This window comes from Suncus etruscus, chromosome 1 (assembly GCF_024139225.1).
Source record: "Suncus etruscus isolate mSunEtr1 chromosome 1, mSunEtr1.pri.cur, whole genome shotgun sequence".
Classification (NCBI taxonomy): Eukaryota; Metazoa; Chordata; class Mammalia; order Eulipotyphla; family Soricidae; genus Suncus; species Suncus etruscus.
Window position 1 is genome coordinate 135,038,481 of NC_064848.1, and position 18,680 is coordinate 135,057,160.

General features: G+C 35.5%; 1 non-coding gene across 1 annotated transcript; it reads right to left on the minus strand.

The window, feature by feature from the left end:
- Positions 1-3,683: 3,683 nt before the first annotated feature.
- Positions 3,684-3,898, minus strand: LOC125995234 (small nucleolar RNA U3). Its single transcript, XR_007490792.1, has one exon. It is a non-coding gene; the product is annotated as a small nucleolar RNA U3 (small nucleolar RNA).
- Positions 3,899-18,680: the final 14,782 nt, after the last annotated feature.

Below are 18,680 nucleotides of genomic sequence, written 5' to 3' on the forward strand. Positions count from 1 at the left end.
TTCCCGCTGGCCGGGCCCCCCCGGGGGGCTTACAGGACCCCGCAGTTTATCTTGTTTATTTTTTCAAAAAACCAACTCCTAGTCTCATGGATTTTTTGTATTGTTTTCTTTGTTTCTACATTGTTTATTTCTGCTCTGGGTTTTATTATTTTTTGCCTTCTAGTTGTGGTTGGATTTCTTTGCTGCTGTTGTTCCAATTCTTTGAGATGATCCTTTAAAATGTTGGTTTTGTCATTTTCCTGTTTCTTGACATAGGTCTGTATTGCTATGAGTTTCCTCCTAATTCAGAGGTCCTCAAACTTTTTAAACAGGGGGCCAGTTCACTATCCCTCAGACCATTGGAGGGTCTGAATATAGTAAAAACAAAACTTATGAACAATTTCTTATGCACACTGCATATATCTTATTTTGCAACGAAGAAACAAAACAGATACAAATACAATATGTGGCCGCGGGCCATAGTTAGGGGACCAATGCCCTAATTACTGCTTTTGCTGTGTCCCACAGATTTTGACAGGTTTTCTCTTCATTATCATTTATCTCAAGGAATCTTTTTATTTCCTCCTTGATTTGCTCTTTGATCCATCTGTTGTTGAGCAGCATGTTGTTTAATCTCCAGGTATTAGTTTTTCTACATTGCTTCTTCTTGTAGTCAATTTTGACCTTTGTTGCATAGTGATCTGATAGGGTGCTTCTAATGATCCTTACATTTGTGATCTTATATAAGTTAGATTTGTATCCTAGGACATGGTCTATTCTGGAGAAGGTTCCATGTGGGCTTGAGAAGAATGTGTATTCTGTTTTATGGGGAAGGAGGGTCCTATAAAAGACTATTAGCCCTAGATCTTCTAATTTTTCATTTAGGGCTCTTATGTATTTACTTATTTTCTGTTTGGTGGATCTGTCCAGTAGTGATAGTGGAGTATTGAGATCTCCTACCATTATCATATTTCCTTTTATGTGTTTCTCCATGTTTGCAAGCAGTTGCCACACATATTTTGTTGGCTCTACATTAGGTGCATAAATATTGACCAGGGTTGGTACTTCTTGATCTAGTGTTCCCCTGATTAGTAAGTAGTGTCCCTCTTTGTCCCTAATCACTTTTTTGAGGTTGAATAGAATTTGGTCTGATATAAGAATGGCTGTCCCTGCTCCTTTTTGTTTTTATTAGCCTGAATAATTAATTTCCATCCTTTTATTCTAAGTTTGGTTTTCCCGTAGTTGTAGGTGTGTTTCTTGCAGGCAGCAGAAGTTCGTTTTATGTTTTCTAATCCAGTTCTCTACTATGTGCCTCTTAATGGGAGAGTTTAGACCATTGGCATTTAGGGAAATTATTGAGAGAGAGGACTGTTGTGTAGTTGTGTTGTGTAGGGTGGTTGTTGTTACAATTGGGGGTTTGGAATGTGTAGTTCATCTCTGAGTAGGTCATTTAGGATCAGTTTTGTTTGCACAAATAATGAAAGATCATTTTTGTTTGAGAAAGTTTTTAGTTTGCCCTCCCATATGAATGAGAGTTTTGCTAGATATTGGGCCCTAGGTTAGAAATTTCTTTCATGTGTTGTTCCACTGTCTTCTTGCTTGAATTATTTCAAATGGGACATCTGGTTTGATTCTTACATCCCTTCCTTTGTACTTGAGGGTTTTCTTCTCCCTTACTGCTTTAAGGAGATTATCAGTCTCTTCGGTTTTTGCCATTTGGATTACTATATGTCTTGGTGTTGGTTTATTAGGGTCTATTTTATTAGGGACTCTCTTCACTGCCTCAATTTGCACTGAAGTTTCTTTCCAGAGGGTGGGAAAGTTCTCTGCTATTATTTCTCTGACTATTTGTTCTTCCCCTTTTCCTATTTCCTCTCCTTCTGGTATACCTAAAATTCTTAGGTTATTTCTTTTGTCCTTGTTCATTAGATACTGGACTTTTTCTTCCAGTGCTTTGTCTGTTATTTCTTTGTTGGTTTCTTGGTCGTTCTTTGTTTTCAGTTTTTCTTCAAGTTCTTCAAGGTGCTTCTCCAACTGTGTGTTTATGCTTGTAAGGTTTCTTACGTTGTCTTTTAATTCCTTCAATTCCTTTTGTATGGAATCTCTCATGTTCTTTAACATTTCTTCTTTAATTTGGCTATTTGTTCATCCATAGATTTTTTATACTTGGTGGCAGCATTTCTTTCATAATCTTTATCAATTCTTGCATTTCCTTCCTCATGGCTGCTTTTAGGTCTCCTTCCCATGGATCTGTGCATTTTGATGGACTTGGAAAGTTGCCGGGGTTGTCTCCATATCTCCAGATGTTAGGGTTCTCCTTGATTTACCCATATTTCTTTGCATTTATTGGTCTGTCTTGGAGTGCAGTGCCTTCCAAATTCAGCCTGTTTTGCCCTCTTGTGGCTTGGGAATGGGTCCTCTCCCTGAGCGTGGTTCTAGAGGGATATGTTGGGTGAGGTCCCTGAGGTTTGCTCCTCATGTATTCTCTGATGGGGCCTGATCAGTTGTTCTTCACTTTTGATGTCAGCTATTGCAGTTCCACTCCTGGCCACAGTGGTGTGGGCGCTTCTGTTGGGTGAGGTCCCTGAGGTTTGCTCCTCGTGTATTCTCTGATGGGGCCTGATCAGTTGTTCTTCACTTTTGATGTCAGCTATTGCAGTTCCACTCCTGGCCACAGTGGTGTGGGCGCTGTTGAGTCTAGCTTCTTCAGCACCCCCCCTCCTCTACCTGAGAATCTGCACTGCCTCTTCCTTCAGTGGGCCTGGTCAATTCCCTCTGCTTATTCCTGCCAGCTGGTGCAGTTCTGCTCCTGGCCACAATGGTGGCAGAGGGCGCTGTTGAGCCTAGGTCCCTGCCCTCTCTCACCTGTCTGGGAGTCATCAGAGCTCCGCCCCCTCTGGGTCTCAGCCAAAGAAATTCCCTCAATCAGACCCCGGCAGCTTCCCTTGGCCCCTGGAGTTTGAGGTCCACTCCTGGGCTCAGGGGGGACAGACTGTTGTAGCCCATCCAAAGGTCAGGGAGCGGTCCCACACTCCCCTCTGTTCCACAGATCCCAGCCTGTCCCTCTGTCGCTGGGCGGCTCGGGAGCCAGGCAAGGGGTTCCTAGGAGGTGATCGCTCACTCACCGGTGTCTGCAGGTGTCTGGTGCTGTGAGTGGATTGCGTGCAGTTGACACACAGGCGGTGGTTGCTCCCTTACCTGTGTCTGGGCCGATGTGTGGGTCCTGGGTATGTGCAGGGAGTGCCCTAGGTGTTTGCTCCCCCACTGGCTCCGGGCTGGCCTGAGGGTCCACGGTTCCTGGGCGGTTGCAGGGTGTAGCTGGGGATCTCGGTCCCTTACCGGCTTCCTGGCGGCCTATGGGTCCAGCGCACAGGGTCTGGGGTGAACGCAGGGAGTACCTGGGGAGCTTGGTCCCTCACTGGCTTCCTGGCCGGCCTGTGAGTTTGGCGAGCAGGGTCTGAGGCGGGTGCAGAAGGTACCTGGGGAGCTCGGTCTGTCACGCGGGGTCTTGTTAGGAGTTAATTTTATTCATTCTATTTCTTTCTATTTACTAGCAGTGCAATTTTGAACTAGGGTCTAAATATTTTCAAAATGTGATATTTTATAATTTGTAACTTGGAGGAGGTGATAGTGTGGGTCTCCTAAAGTCATTGTTATCATGAAAAATGATGCTTTATATAATAAATATATTAAACATTTTTTTTACCATTCAGACTACATCCTCTCTCCCTCTACCCCTTCCAAAGGAAGGAAGAACGATTATCAATGGCAAGAGGCAGCTGCAGAAGCGACACCTAGAGCTGGCTACACACTCAGGAGAGGAGGCTCTGGCTCCTCCTCGTGGCTTTGGATGCTCTGCATGATCAGATAAACTTCTCTAGTCACATAATATAGAAATGATCCCTGAAAGTATAGTCTTTATATTAAACATTAAAAAATTATTTTATTTAGACTCAAGGGTACGATCAAATTTTCAAATCAGAAAAGCTAAAAAATTATTTGAAAGTCTTATTTTAATCTCTACAAACTGATTTGAGTTTATGTTTCCAGGGGAATTAAAATAAGATAATAAACTATATCAATACATAAATAATGGGAGATTTATTCAATTTTATTGGCTATCTAAAGCTTCGCAGGACTTTTGACTTTTGCCTTCATTATTATTATTTTTATCTTTCAGTTTACCATTGCATGAGAAAGAACAAATGGTAATATAGCAATGAGTTCTGTTAATTACCAAATTTTTCAATTATTCTACTTGTGGAGGCACAACCAAAGATTGATATAAAATGAGCTCTCATATGCTTCCGATTCATTCAAATAAAAATTCCAAGGACTCGGGCCAGTGGTGCAGTGGTAGGGCATTTCCCTAGCACGTGGCTGACCTAAGACAGACCAGTTCGATCCCCTTACGTCCCATATGGTCCCCCAAGCCAGAAGTGATTTCTGAGTTTAGAGCCAGGAGTAACCCCTGAGCATCATCAGGTGTAGCCCAAAAACAAACAAAAATCTAAAAACTCTGAGTAACATTAGTGGGGAATCTCATAGAAAGCAACTCATTTTATTCCTTCATTCATTTCTTCACACACCCATCTATTCACATATTAAATGATGTTAATATATAGAAGGTGCATAGAATTAGAAGAACCTACATTTGTTTTATTGATGCTGTTATTGTAAATAAATGAAACCTAATTCATAAAAACACTCCGAAGTTTTTTTAAAAAGCCTCTCAAGGAAGAAAAGTAGGTTATTGAATGATCGTTTCCTATAAAATAAAGATAATGATATATATGAGTCAGTGGTTGAATAATTCCATCAAGAATATTTGTTTGCTTGCAGTGTGGATAATAAGCAAGATTCAAATTTAAATTATACATAGATTGATATTTCTAGAAAACTTTGAAATTTTTATCTATGATATAGATGTAAGTAATGAGAGGTGTAGTACATGTGAGACTTTCAGAAAAAAACAAATTTTAATTTTAAATTGTTAATAGTTTTTAAGGTTCAATTGCAATCTATGTGACTACTGTATAGCCTAATAATGTCTCCTGTAGATCATATTAAAGCAATATCCCTTTATTCACTTTTAAGCTATCAAACTAGAGTTTTGACACTCTCTATATGTTTTATATTGAATACTTTTATGCATTCTGCAGTAGCCTTCTCACATTGAGGCTTATCAAATAATTCACTGTGGAGACTAGTCCTTACCAATTACCAAGTAGTATACCCTGAGTTTTCCAATCACTGTAAGTAAACTCATGGTATTCTTCTGAGGATACATTTTCACTGTAGGGTCTCCACTTTGAAATGACCAGGTCTGACACAGTTGAAACAACATTTGTAAACTTCTGCATTCTCCAATGGCTATTTTCCCATATTGCCAGTACATCTTGTTAGTGCTATGCTTGAATCCACACCATTAGAACTGTGACACAGCAGGCTGTCATTCTCAGTTATCTGGGTCTCTTGCTAAAACAGATCAACCCTAAGAAGATTTCTTCTTTTTCCACTCCCATTTTCCAGCACACAGACAAAACTAAAATACAATAAATTATTTGAAACTTTTTTTAGGTTCCTAGAATGGAACCAATTGTCCTTCCAAATTCAGAAAAGGAGCTGAATTAAGAAAAATAGAACAAACCAAGAATGATCAAAACTAACATTCAGACAGAAAGGACCAATTAAAATGACCTCAGGGAAGCAAAGTTGGAAACGAGCAAAGTAGGTGTTTCTGATTATATTTTATACTTTTTTTCTTTTCAATTTGAGAGAATTACATGTAAAAAATATATTTAGATCCACAATGTTAAAGGTTTTGCCTTAAATTTTAAAGATTTACATCATGTATTATTTCAGATTGTAAATATTATATATGCCATTTGTGTTATAAATTCAATTGTGATAAGGTCTTTAAATTAAAAAAAGACAGATAACACAGTGCTATGTGCTTGATTTTCACATAGCAAATGGTGATTTAATCTCAAACACATAATATGATCTCTAAGCACTACCAGGAGTGATTTCTGAGCACAAAGCCAGGAGTAAAACTTAAACATAGCCAAGAGTGACCCCAGAAAAACAACACATTAGAAATGAAACAAAACAAAAAAAATAAAAAAGAATATTAGCTAATAATTAAATTACAGCTCATAGATTATAGATGTTTTACATGATCAGAATTATTAAATACAGTAATGTATTGAGGTTTAAACTAATAATAACTTGAATTTTTATTTAATAGGTCAACAACTCGAGAATAAGCTAATAATTTTACCCCCAGAATTGGGAAAATATAATAATGAACATAAAAAAAATTGTAAGTGCAAGTATTCGAGTGAATATCTCTCAAACTGTAAATTACTTTAAGAAAATACTGATGACAGGGGCCGGGCGGTGGCGCTAAAGGTAAGGTGCCTGCCTTGCCTGCGCTAGCCTTGGACGGACCGCAGTTCGATCCCCTGGTGTCCCATATGGTCCCCCAAGCCAGGAGCAACTTCTGAGCACATAGCCAGGAGTAACCCCTGAGCATTACCGGGTGTGGCCCAAAAATAAAAAATAAAAAAAAAAGAAAATACTGATGACAAGCTAAATGTCCAGCTCAAAAATAGTGTCATTTTCTTACATTCTAAAATGAATATAATATTTAATAAAATTTTGATTATATTTTCTTTTGATGAAAAATATTAGAAATAATATTCTCTTTTAGAAATACAAATGATATTCACTTTCTTTTCTTTTCTTTTTCTTTTTGTTTTGATTTAGGCCACACCTGACAGCACTCAGGAGTTATGGCTGAGAAATTTCTCTGAGCTGAGAAATCAATCCTGCCAGGCTCAGGAGACTATATGGGATGCCAGGGATTGATATTCACTTTTTATTTTGTTTCTTGCTGGAAGTGATCAAGCACAGCAGTACTCAAAGTTTACTCACAAGTCTGTACTCAGGGATGCTACCATTTTTACTTGCAGGTTAAACCCAGGTACTCACATATCAAAGCAACCACTCAGTAATAGAAACAGAAATTATTTGAACTCTTGATCTGGACAAAATATTTGCTTTGCACATGGATAAACAGGATGTAATCTTCAATATCCCATATGGTCTCCTGAGCCCACAGCAAGTATTTGTGAATGCAGAAGCAAAATAACCCATGAGTATTGCCAAGTATGGCTCAAAATAAAAGAGAAAATAAAAAAGAAGGAAAAGAAAGAAAGAAAGAAAGAAAGAAAGAAAGAAAGAAAGAAAGAAAGAAAGAAAGAAAGAAAGAAAGAAAGAAAGAAAGAAGAAAAGAAAGAAAGAAGAAAGAAAGAAAGAAAGAAAGAAAGAAAGAAAGAAAGAAAGAGAGAAAGAAAGAAAGAAAGAGAGAGAAAGAGAGAGAGAGAAGAAAGAGAGAGAGAAAGAAAGAAAGAAAGAAAGAAAGAAAGAAAGAAAGAAAGAAAGAAAGAAAGAAGGAAAGAAAGAAAGAAAGAAAGAAAGAAAGAAAGAAAGAAAGAAAGAAAGAAAGAAAGAGAGAGAGAAAGAGAGAGAGAAGGAAGGAAGGAAGGAAGGAAGGAAGGAAGGAAGGAAGGAAGGAAGGAAGGAAGGAAGGAAGGAAGGAAGGAAGGAAGGAAGGAAGGAAGGGAGGGAGGGAGGGAGGAAGGAAGGAAGGAAGGAAGGAAGGAGGAAGGAAGGAAGGAAGGAAGGAAGGAAGAAGGAAAGAAGGAAGAAGGAAGGAAGGAAGGAAGAAAAGAAGAAAGAAAAGCAAGAGAAAAAAAATCCTTAACAGTAACTCAGTACTGTTATTAATTTTTAGAACCACATCATATATGTTGGTCAGAAGTGTCAAGGAAGGCAGGGGATATAATACAATAGGCTGGTTGCTTGCAGTATATGTGTCCTTCTCAGGTTTTATTCCTGGCATCCTATAAGGTCCAGCAAGCACCACCAGAAGTTTCCTGAGCTCAGAGAAATGAATAAGATCCGAGCATAATTAGACATGTCCTCAGAAAAAAAGTGTCAGGGCACAAGTTACATAATAAAAAATATTTCTAAAAATTTTGTGACATAAGGATCATCCCATGACAGGCATATGAACAGCAGTGGGTATACATCTCATCCATATTTTTTAATTAAAGAAAATATTCATTCTGTACAATAGCAAGGAAACTATTATGTACAAAATGTCAAATTATTTTCAAAGAGTTAAACATCTATAAGGGAGAATAAAAACAAAGAAACCATGACATTGAAAATCATTATTTGTTGCACTGAAGGCAAATGTCTAAGTGCCAGAGAACAAGTGGGGTGGTTAGCTGGGGTTAATAAAGGGGACAGGCTTTCTGTGAGAGTATATAATTATTTATATAATTACCATGCACTCATATGCTATTCTTTATCCATATCCATTCTAAGAAACACAATATTAGAATAAAGTAATAGATTAATTTAGTTTTATTTCAAAACAATACCTGTAAAATTAGGATTTTGTGCATTCATGTATTATGTGCTATCCATGAGATACATAGCAAGGAGATAACTTTTCTATTTCTCCTCTTAAATTTTTTGATCCTAAATCTTACAAACTTAAGCAAAGAACATGTCTTTTTATATGTGTTAATAACAAAAAGCCAACTTAATTGAGATTAAAAAAAAAGAAATTAACTTGTTCGCATAATTGAAGATTTAGAGGTAGTATATATTTCTCCATAAAAGTAATCTATAACCCCAGCTTAAATTGTATAATTTCTCCGTAATCTTCCATTGAAAGATTATATCTTATGTAAATGATAGAAAAGTACCAAAAAATAAATAAATAAAAGGAGAGACAGATAGTGATTTCTGGAAGTCTTCCAAGGATGTCACAACTTTCTGAGAAAACTTCACAATTTATTGTGGGTCCATTTCTTTCCAGTCTCAAAAAAAAAAAAAAGATTCCTTTATGTCAATTCAACTTCAGGCAATGAATATGTTAATTTTATCTGAAATAGATAGTGTCACATGAAAGAAATAGTTCCTCAGCATTCTTTTAGGAAAGCAGATAAAGTAGATATCTCAAGCAAAATAGGTGTTTGCAAGTGAGAACTGTAGACCAGGAATTATTTATAATAGGTAAAAATTACAGACATCATAGATAAATCTCAACAATTTATATAAGTATTTTACAGTTACCAAAGAAGTGATTCCTGGGTTAGTAGGCATCTTAAATATATAAAATTTAGAGTACATTAACATTAGCATGCCCTCTAAAATTTGCAGGTAGCAGCTCCTATATCAACAGCAACACATTTTATGTCCATATTGATAATTTATCTGCAAAAATATGAAAAATTATTCTAAGTGTTCAATTAAGAATCAATTTATCAACTCTTTTGTTTATATTTAAAATGTAAACAAGAATTATGTCTAAAACCAAATATATATGCACAATATCTACACAATAAACAAATAAATATGCATTCTTATTTAGTGCTCTTTCTTTAGGAAAAAGCACCACATGTTTGCTCTACAATTAGCACATTGCACATTTGTTACTGGGAAATCAGTTTAATAATTCTATAATATTATTAATAAGTTAGATCATTGAGTAAATACTTTTCATGGTAATTTAAATACTATTAAGGAGCCAAAGAGATAGTACAGCTGTAGGGTGTTTACCTTGCATGCAGCTGACCTGTGAGGGACACAGTTTGATGCCCAGCATCTCAGATGTAATCTCAGCCTGCCAGGGACGATTTCTGAGTGCAAAGCCCTGAGCACTGCTGGCTGTTGCACAAAAAAGAATCAATCAATCAATCCAGTTAAAAAATCAAATATTATAAAAATATCTATTGGATTTTTTTTTGTTTGTTTTTGGGTTACATCCGGCAGCCTTCAGGGGTCACTCCTTGCTCTATGCCCAGAAATCACTCCTGGCAGGCTCGGGCGACCATATAGGATGTCGGGATTCGAATCACCGACCTTCTGCATGCAAGACAAATGCCTTACCTCCATGCTATCTCGCTGGCCCCTCTATTGGATTTCTTATGGAAGATTGTAGTATTTATTTTAAATAAATAAATCATTAAAATTTTTAATACATTCAGTAATAAAAATAAATATTGAATATCATAAATAATTTATTTATTTTAAATCTTATTCAATGTAAATATTTTAGTGATTTATTATTTAAATAGTGTGTATATCAAAACCATTATTATGTTAAAATAATTATTTTAAATAAAATATTTCTGATAACATGTTATTTTACTTTACAGATATATATGGTATGTGTCTGTAATAGCTTTGAGTATAGTTTTATTTATTGCATTTGCCAAAAGTGCTATTTAAATGAATTTCTTTTCTTTTCCTTTTTTTTTGGGGGGTGTTGGGTCACACTCAACTGCGCTCTTGTTTTATGTATGTTTGTGTATATAATTATATATCTACATATATTTACACTAAAGTGGCCATTTTCAAATTGCTTTTTTGCTTGTGTGTGTATTAAAGAATACTAGAGAAAATTTTAGAAAGTTTTCTTCATTTTCTTTTATTTCTAAATATTTCTGGAGAGTTTCATCATTGGAATTTTATTTGTAAGATGCATGTTTTTCTATGTTTTGTTTCTAAATTTATTACATCTTTAATGAGGAAAATGTAATACAGTAATCTTTGGTTTTAGGAGGTAATGGTTAAGGTCTTAAGGAACTTATTAAAGTATGTTCACACTAGAGCAATCATCCAATTACAACTGAGAGTAAGGTTAAATCCCATGATAGCAATTATTCAGTTAATTACATTGGTGTGAGCATAGTCTTAGTTTAAGAAACATTCAACATGAGCCTGTATCAAAAGGAGAATGAGGTCAGGGCCATATCCCCAACAAACCAATTTATAAGACTTAAGCAAGCTGTAAGCCAAGGCAGAATTACTTTTTGAAATATTAGCATTCTAAAGAAGGGTGTACTTAATTAGTACTAGGCACAACCCCAAGACATAAATTTATCATTGGAAAGAGATGTCAAAGGCAGAGTATTTGTAAAGAAGACCCAGTGAAAAGTCTGATGGAGTAGTAATGCTTCCTCATCATGCCAAACACAAATTATTTACTTGTCAACTCATTGATTCATTTATTCATTATTCAGCAAGAAAATTCATGGATTGTTTAGTAGTGAGTGTGAACACATATTTCTCTGAAGCTTTGATGCTCTGATCAGACATGAAGGATTGTTAGAGAATCTCAGATAATGAAATAATTATTGCCTGTTGCCTGGGAAGTGGAAGAACACAAAGAAAAGGTATTTGGATTTGTAAATTCACATGATTCCTGAGTTAATACATGCAGCTACTCTTGTTTCAAAGATATTTGTTCTACTGTACTTGTATCTTAGCTGGTAAATGGCAGTTATATGATTCCCACCTTAAGTTATTTCCTTTACAATTCAGAATCACACCATGACCACAGAAAGTCCACCATTATCTTATGTGCCACAAGTAGAGTTATATAACTAATTTCAGGCATATCTTATATACCTCTATACTGCTATTAAATTTCAAAACTGCATTTTCCTTTTTCTCTATCTTTCCTCTCATCCTGCAATTGGATATGCAGATGTAGTTTTTATAACCTCTTGAAGTTTTTACATCTCTGAAAAGGTCAAGTAATAAAATTGATAGTTTCCCAAAAGGGGCAAAATTAAGTGTTTGTTTTCCTCCATTTCTTTGAACATAGGATTATTCTCCAATAAAAAGTAGACTGAGTTTATTCACATTTCTTGGGAAAAAAATGAGGAGAAACGTTATGTCAACTAATTCTGTCAACTAAAAAACATATATATATGTTTTTTTTCTTCTGTTCAGTCAACTGTTTGAGCTCATTTATGTTCCCTTGAAACTGTTGCTGTTCTTTTTCCTTTTGCTTTAAAGAATTCTGGGCCTCTATGATTTAACCTTGCACTAAACTGAGATCCGACTTCAACTGATGAGAAATATAAAAGAAAATAAAATCTATTTACATTTATTTATTCTTTCAACAAACAGTTACTAAGTACCTACAATACACCAAGCAAAGCACTAGGGTTTAACTACTGAGTCTGTTGATAATAAATGTAGTATTAAACAAAAACAAACAAACAAAAACAAAAAAACTCATGTTATTTTTATAACTGACTTAAGTCACTATCAGATCACAAGCTAGATTAATCATCATTAAATTTATGTGATACATATTTGAACAAAATACATCCTTATAGATGATAAATACAAGATAATAGCAACATTATGCTTATACCTGTAAATGGGATAACTTTTTATTGTAATTTGACACTAATCATTTTGTCAGAAATTAGTCTTATAATTGATGTGGAGCTTTTTTTGTCTGATTGTGGCTGATAGGGTAAGTAGTGTTTTGAAAATGTGTTAACAGATAGTGGATATTCCTAAAATCTAAAAAATTATGCTGATATTCTTATTTTTATACTAGTGAATGCTGAAATAGTTGGTTTATATATTTTAGTAACTCTAATCAGTGTTCCTCTAGGTTAGAATTTAGTGTTTTTACACTCTAGACTTTAATTTCTTAAAATGTAAATTCAATAGTATTAGCTATAATATTTAATTACATTGTCTTTACATAATTGTCTTTAAATAAAAGTACTCTTCACTAAATTTTATCATCATATTAGTAAAGAGTTAGTGTGATTCTGTATAGGAAATAATTAATGAATCATCAAGCTTTATATTGATTTTCTTTGTTCCAAGCCTTTGAATCCTATGGCTTATTTAATATCTTCCAGAATTTTGATTCTTCCTTAAATGCTGGAAGCTATTTTACTCTAAGGTAGGAAGAATAGTAAAAATTCTTTCTATTAATGATACAGAACACCAGTATTAAGTAAAATTTACTTTGCCTATTCTGTTTAAACTCTTTTCAAATAAATGATTCCCTGTTCCATTCACCCATATCAAAGGAAATTATTTGAACTTCACTGTCAGTAATCTTGCTTTATTTTAATTATTTTTATTTATACTGAGTAGCTATATCTATTGTTTCATGTAATTATAATTCTGATCTAACTTTAAACAGTTGCTATTTTTGCATACATATAAAATTATCATATTTGCATATAACAAGTATCCTGTAAATTATTTTACATTATCAACTATAGTAAACAAATCATGTTCATTATCCAATTGTTTTAAATAATATATTGTCTAAGTGTTAAATTATTAATTGTATCTTGTACCCTGATTTAGGCCCAAGCTTCTAATATCTATCTTTCATATAATATGTATTTTCTATTGTTGCTGTGATGAATTATCAAAAAATTAGTGTGTTTAAAGAACATAAATACATCAAAAGTTTAGCAAAGGGCCAAAGAATTAGTACAAATAGGCATTTGTTTTTTAAAATTTTGCTCCAGGTTCCTTCACCATATTTGGTCTCCCAAGCAATGTTAGGAGTGATCACTAAATATTTTATAATAAAAGTTTTTCTCATGGGGTTCCAAGTGGTGTGCAGCAGTAGGGCGTTTGCCTTGCATGTGGCTGACCTAGGACAGACCTTGGTTAGATCCCCCATATGGTCCCTAAAACCGGAGCGATTTCAAAGCACATAGCCAGGAGTAAGCCCTGAGCGTCAAAGGGTGTGGCCCAAAAACCAACTACATAAACAAACAAACAAACAAACAAATTTTTCTCTTGGCTTCATACCTTTCATAACACTCTGGGTTGAATCCTTTTCTATATCTTTCCCTATTTAAGAGTCACTTGTATTCATTGGTTAATAGTCTTAATAGTCATCTTATGTCTTCAATGTTAGTTGTGAACATTTGAAATTTTAACACATTGCATTATCCTTTTTTCTACATTATTCTACTTATATTCAGAGGTTATTATTTGGGGGTGGGGGGGTTCCTAGATTTTTATTAGGAATCATTCCTGGCAGGATCAGGGAACCATATGTTGTACCAAGGATCTAATACAAGTGCTTGGGTCAGCCAAACAAGCACCTTATCTGCAGTATTATTGCTCGGAGTCCTCATATTTTGTAAAGCCATCATGTTGGGTACAAAGAATAACCTTGTACTTAAGGCCTTACATGCCATTAACCTTGTTCATTTGGTCCCTGGAACCATATGATCCCAAGCACTTCCAGCAGCAATCTTCCTAAGCACAGATGCAGGAGAAATCTCATAACCAACAAATGATTAAATTCATCAAACATTTTAAAGAGAAAAATCACTTAACTGCTATAAGTTTCATCCATAGTATATGATCTCTCATTCAATATCATACCCCTAGTATCTGGAGTCACTTTTTATAATAATGATAAGATATTATGATATTATAATATGATATATATCTTGGATAATGGAATATGAGTTTTTGAGAAATATTTTTGGGGGGATTTGGGGGTCACACCAGGCGGTGCTCAGGGGTTACTCCTGACTCTTCCCTCAGAAATCATTCCTGGAAGGCATGGAGGAACCATATGAGATGCCAAGATCTGTACCACCATCTGTCCTGGAACAGTTGCGTACAAGGCAAATGCCCGTATGCTATAGAAACCATTATTTTGTCAGCCACATATCCTGTTTGTATTTCTTTCAAAAGCATTGTTAGAAAAACTGAGTGACCTCATCCAAGAACTATAGGAATTCTTTATCCTCAAAGATCCATTCTTATATGTCTTGCTTTGTTTTGCAGCAGTGCTCACTACTTAGCAAATATTATTGAATTTAATATTTGTTTTAACATTAGCTTTATGAAGAACCTAAAATTGCAATATCTGTGATGCACATTCTTCTTGCATTCTCTTGTCAATGTAAAATAATATTGAATAAATAAAGTTATATCTGAAAGCAGACCTATGGGAGGAAAGAAGAATAAAAAATTGGCATATGTAAGTAATTCTAATAAAAATTACATAGGCTGAGAATCACTCAATTGCTAAAAGAATCATAATTATTCCTAAATTACAAGATCTTTTTTCCTTTTCTAGTACATAAGTTATTTTGCATACATATCATATATACTATACATGAATGCAAAAATGAATTAAAATAGAATTCCAAATCAGTATTTGACATCTCAATTGTTGGTTGGTGAACCCACTAACATTTGAAACATTTGATTAGTCTAATACTTATAGTCTAATAAAACAGGTCATTCTTTAGAATATGTTCACCCAAATGAATTGCCTACATGTACACATTTATATATTATGTTCACATAATTCATATTTCCTCTTAAATTTTTACTTTAACTTGAGTAAACCTTGATATATTGTTAGTAATATTTTCAAATTAAAAGAAATATAAAATGAATCTCACACCCTAAAACACATGCTAGTACAATAGTTGTTTTACCTGGTGATTTTAAGGATGGGAAAAAGTGGTCAAGAGATAGCACTGCTGTAGAGTGTTTGCCTTGTGTAAGGCTGACTTTGGAGGGACAGGGTTTGATTCCCCGCATCCCATATGTTTCCCCAGCCTGCCAGGGGTGATTTCTGAGTGCAGAGTCATAAATAACACCTGAGTGCTGCTGGGTGTGGCCCAAAAGGCAATCAATCAATCAATGCCTTAATCTTTCTATATTTAAAATAACCTCTCAGCTTTTCTGTCCACAGGTGTTCTTGGATACAAAGGGTGGACCAACTAAGATGGCATATCGGGGCTCAGTCACACGAGATACCATACCCAACTTTCACTACAAGAATGTTTGAGAAAACTCTTTAACATACCCTTTATCTCTAGGCTATACCTTCTTTTAGGACTTGAAGCACGTGACCAACCAGACCACCGAAGCAGCAACTGTGACCTACAGACTTATACCACAGGCCTTACTCATCGAACACATTCAAGCAAACTAGCATTCCCTTGCCCTTTTCTCCTCTCTTCTCACTACTTTCTTTTTTTTTCTTTTTTTCTTTTTTCTTCTCCTTTTCTTTTTTATTTATTTTCTCTTTTCTTCTTTCCGGCCCCTTCCATATACTTTCCCTTTCCCCCCTTTGGAAATCCGACTATCCCTTCACCCCTCAATCCCATCCAGATTTCCCACCTTATTGAAACTCTTCACCCTCAGTTCTTAATCCATAAGGCATCAAGACTGACCTCCTACCCCACCGAACCAGTACCCAGCACCCAAGCAAAGGGACACCCAGTCAAACCCACGTCTCGTCCCCCTGCAAGAAAAGGCAACCAACTGCCCTGCTGACTCATGCTGTGCGGCCCTCCTTACCAACTCTTTCTAACATGGACTGTTACTTGAAACCGGATTTAGCTCTAAAAGTATCCCCAATGCAAGAACTCTTCCCAAGGCCTTCCTGCCGCAAAACTTTTGCCAATCTCAAGATGGTCAGGGTGTGTGATGAAAAGGTGCCCAGGAACCCACACACCACAAGAAAATCTCAAAAGACAATGGGGAAACCTATACTTCCATCATTAGTTTAAGACCTGTATTACACTACCTCTTTACCTACTTTTCCCCCAAATGTAAGTTAGTCTCTTGCATCATTTTGTTCTTTAATTACTTTGTTATTTCATTTTTTAAAATATTTTTCTTTATATATATATAAAATATATATATTTATATATATTTTATATATATATATATTTTATATATATAGTGTGTGTGAGAGCACATATATTTTTATTTCTATTTTTATCTTTTTTGGGTGTGTGACCTGTTTCTATTTTCTTCTCTTTCCACGCCCAAATGCACCGGCAATATAATGTAGCACCATTTCTCCCTGCAAAGACACACTAAAAAAAGGGAAAATCTTATGTATAAAAACGAGCTCTTATCTACCAGGGCTAAGAACTCAAACTTGTTTACAATACAGGGGCATTTCCCACCTTGAAAATATGTCACGTGGACCCAACTTAGACCCCAGGTGATTAGACACCATCCGTCCAGCCTTAAACCCTGGATCCCAGACATAGAAACGACACAGTTGTTCACAACAGCTACAGGAAACAAATCCCATCTGGGACATCCTTAATACTGCTCAGACACCAACAACTGCCAGCTCTAATATGATATCCTGACAATGAGGAAAATGAGAACAACTTGACCTAAGAGCAGGTTATCCTACCTCAACAGCTAACGATAAGACAAAATCAGAAGACTTGTCACTCTTCAGTCTGTCCAAAAGCCAAGATTGCGATTTACAGATGACTGGCTGATAGAACCATGACTGGACTGTATGTATTCTGGGACCAATAAAGAAGCTCTAGTCTAGGGTTTGAGCTAGACCTGCACAACAACCATGATCTCTAGTTCCAGAGGTCTGTCTGAGACAATTACAATGGAATGGGTCTTCTGGAAACATAACGAAAGACATTATTCACGCCCCATCCTAGGATCAGCGCAAAGACTAAGACCAGCAACCACAGAAGACGGATTAAAATGACACTGAGGGAACAGAACTTTTAGAACCACAGAGAAAGACTTCATCATAAGTTCCACTCCTTGATCTGTGCAGATACTGAGATCTCTAGACACAGAGGTCTGATTTTATCACCCAGGATGGAACAGAAGTCTTCCAAACACCACGAGAGTAAATGAATGGAGTCTATAGTTAATCCCATGACAATATACTCCAAGAGTGGAGAAACGCTGTATCTCTTAGGCCAAGGGAATTTCTTTTCAAATGACCCCAACATTTACTGTGCCTGTGCAGGAGGGAAAAAAGAAAGACAGAAAGCACAAAACAATTTTTTTATTTATTTATCTAGTTTTTGTCGGTTTCTTTGTTTTGGTGTGGTTATTGAAGTTGTTGTCTCCATTTATATTTCTTTCTTTCTTCTTTTCTTTTATTTCTTTATGTGCTCTGCCATGTTTTTTACCTCAAGACCATGACTTTTGTGTGGTGCTTATCTTTATTGTTGGAGTGCTCACTGGATATTTTATTTGACACTTCTTTTTGTACTGTTGTGGTGTTTCACCTTCTTTTTCCCCTTCATCTCTCAAACATAGGATGAGAGCCTCTAGAAGGACTCTGCCCATTTTGGGCATATTTGATTTTTTCCCCAGTTTATTACTTTTTTCTTCTTCAAACAAAACCACATAACTTGAACTATCTAGTCTCGCCTCCCAGTTAGAGGGGGAAATAAGGGAGGTACCAACACCAAACAGGTGTAAGACCACTAAGTAGTAAGCTAGGCACAGAGGGGACCACTTATTCTAGCAGCCCCTGGGGTGAGGGAGGAGGATATGGGAGGTAGGACGGAAACAGAGGTGGACAGAGGACAATTCGGTGATGGGAGTTCCTCTGATTTTATGTTATATGTACCTAAACTATTATTGTCAACAATATGTAAGCCACTATGATTAAAATAAAAATTATAATAAAAAAGAATGGTATACAGCTCCCCATATTCCAAAATCTAACTGAACTTCAAAACTTTGGAGAAAAATTTATGGCATCTATGATATTATTTTATATAACAACTTTGTATTTAAAATTTTGGGAAAATAAGTTCTTATAATTTTTAAAATAAATTATTACAGTATAACAGAGTTTATGGACAAATTATTATTATTCTATAGTTGAATCAATGCAGGATATGTTAAAAAATTTTGGTAACTAATGTTGCTACCACATATGGCATTACAGTTATATGAATATATTAAGGATTTATAATAAGCAGACCGACAAGTCTATACTTACTGAGTAAAAAATCTGTTTTGCCAAGCCAGTCTGATCTTTATACTGGTATCTTTCCTACTGGGTA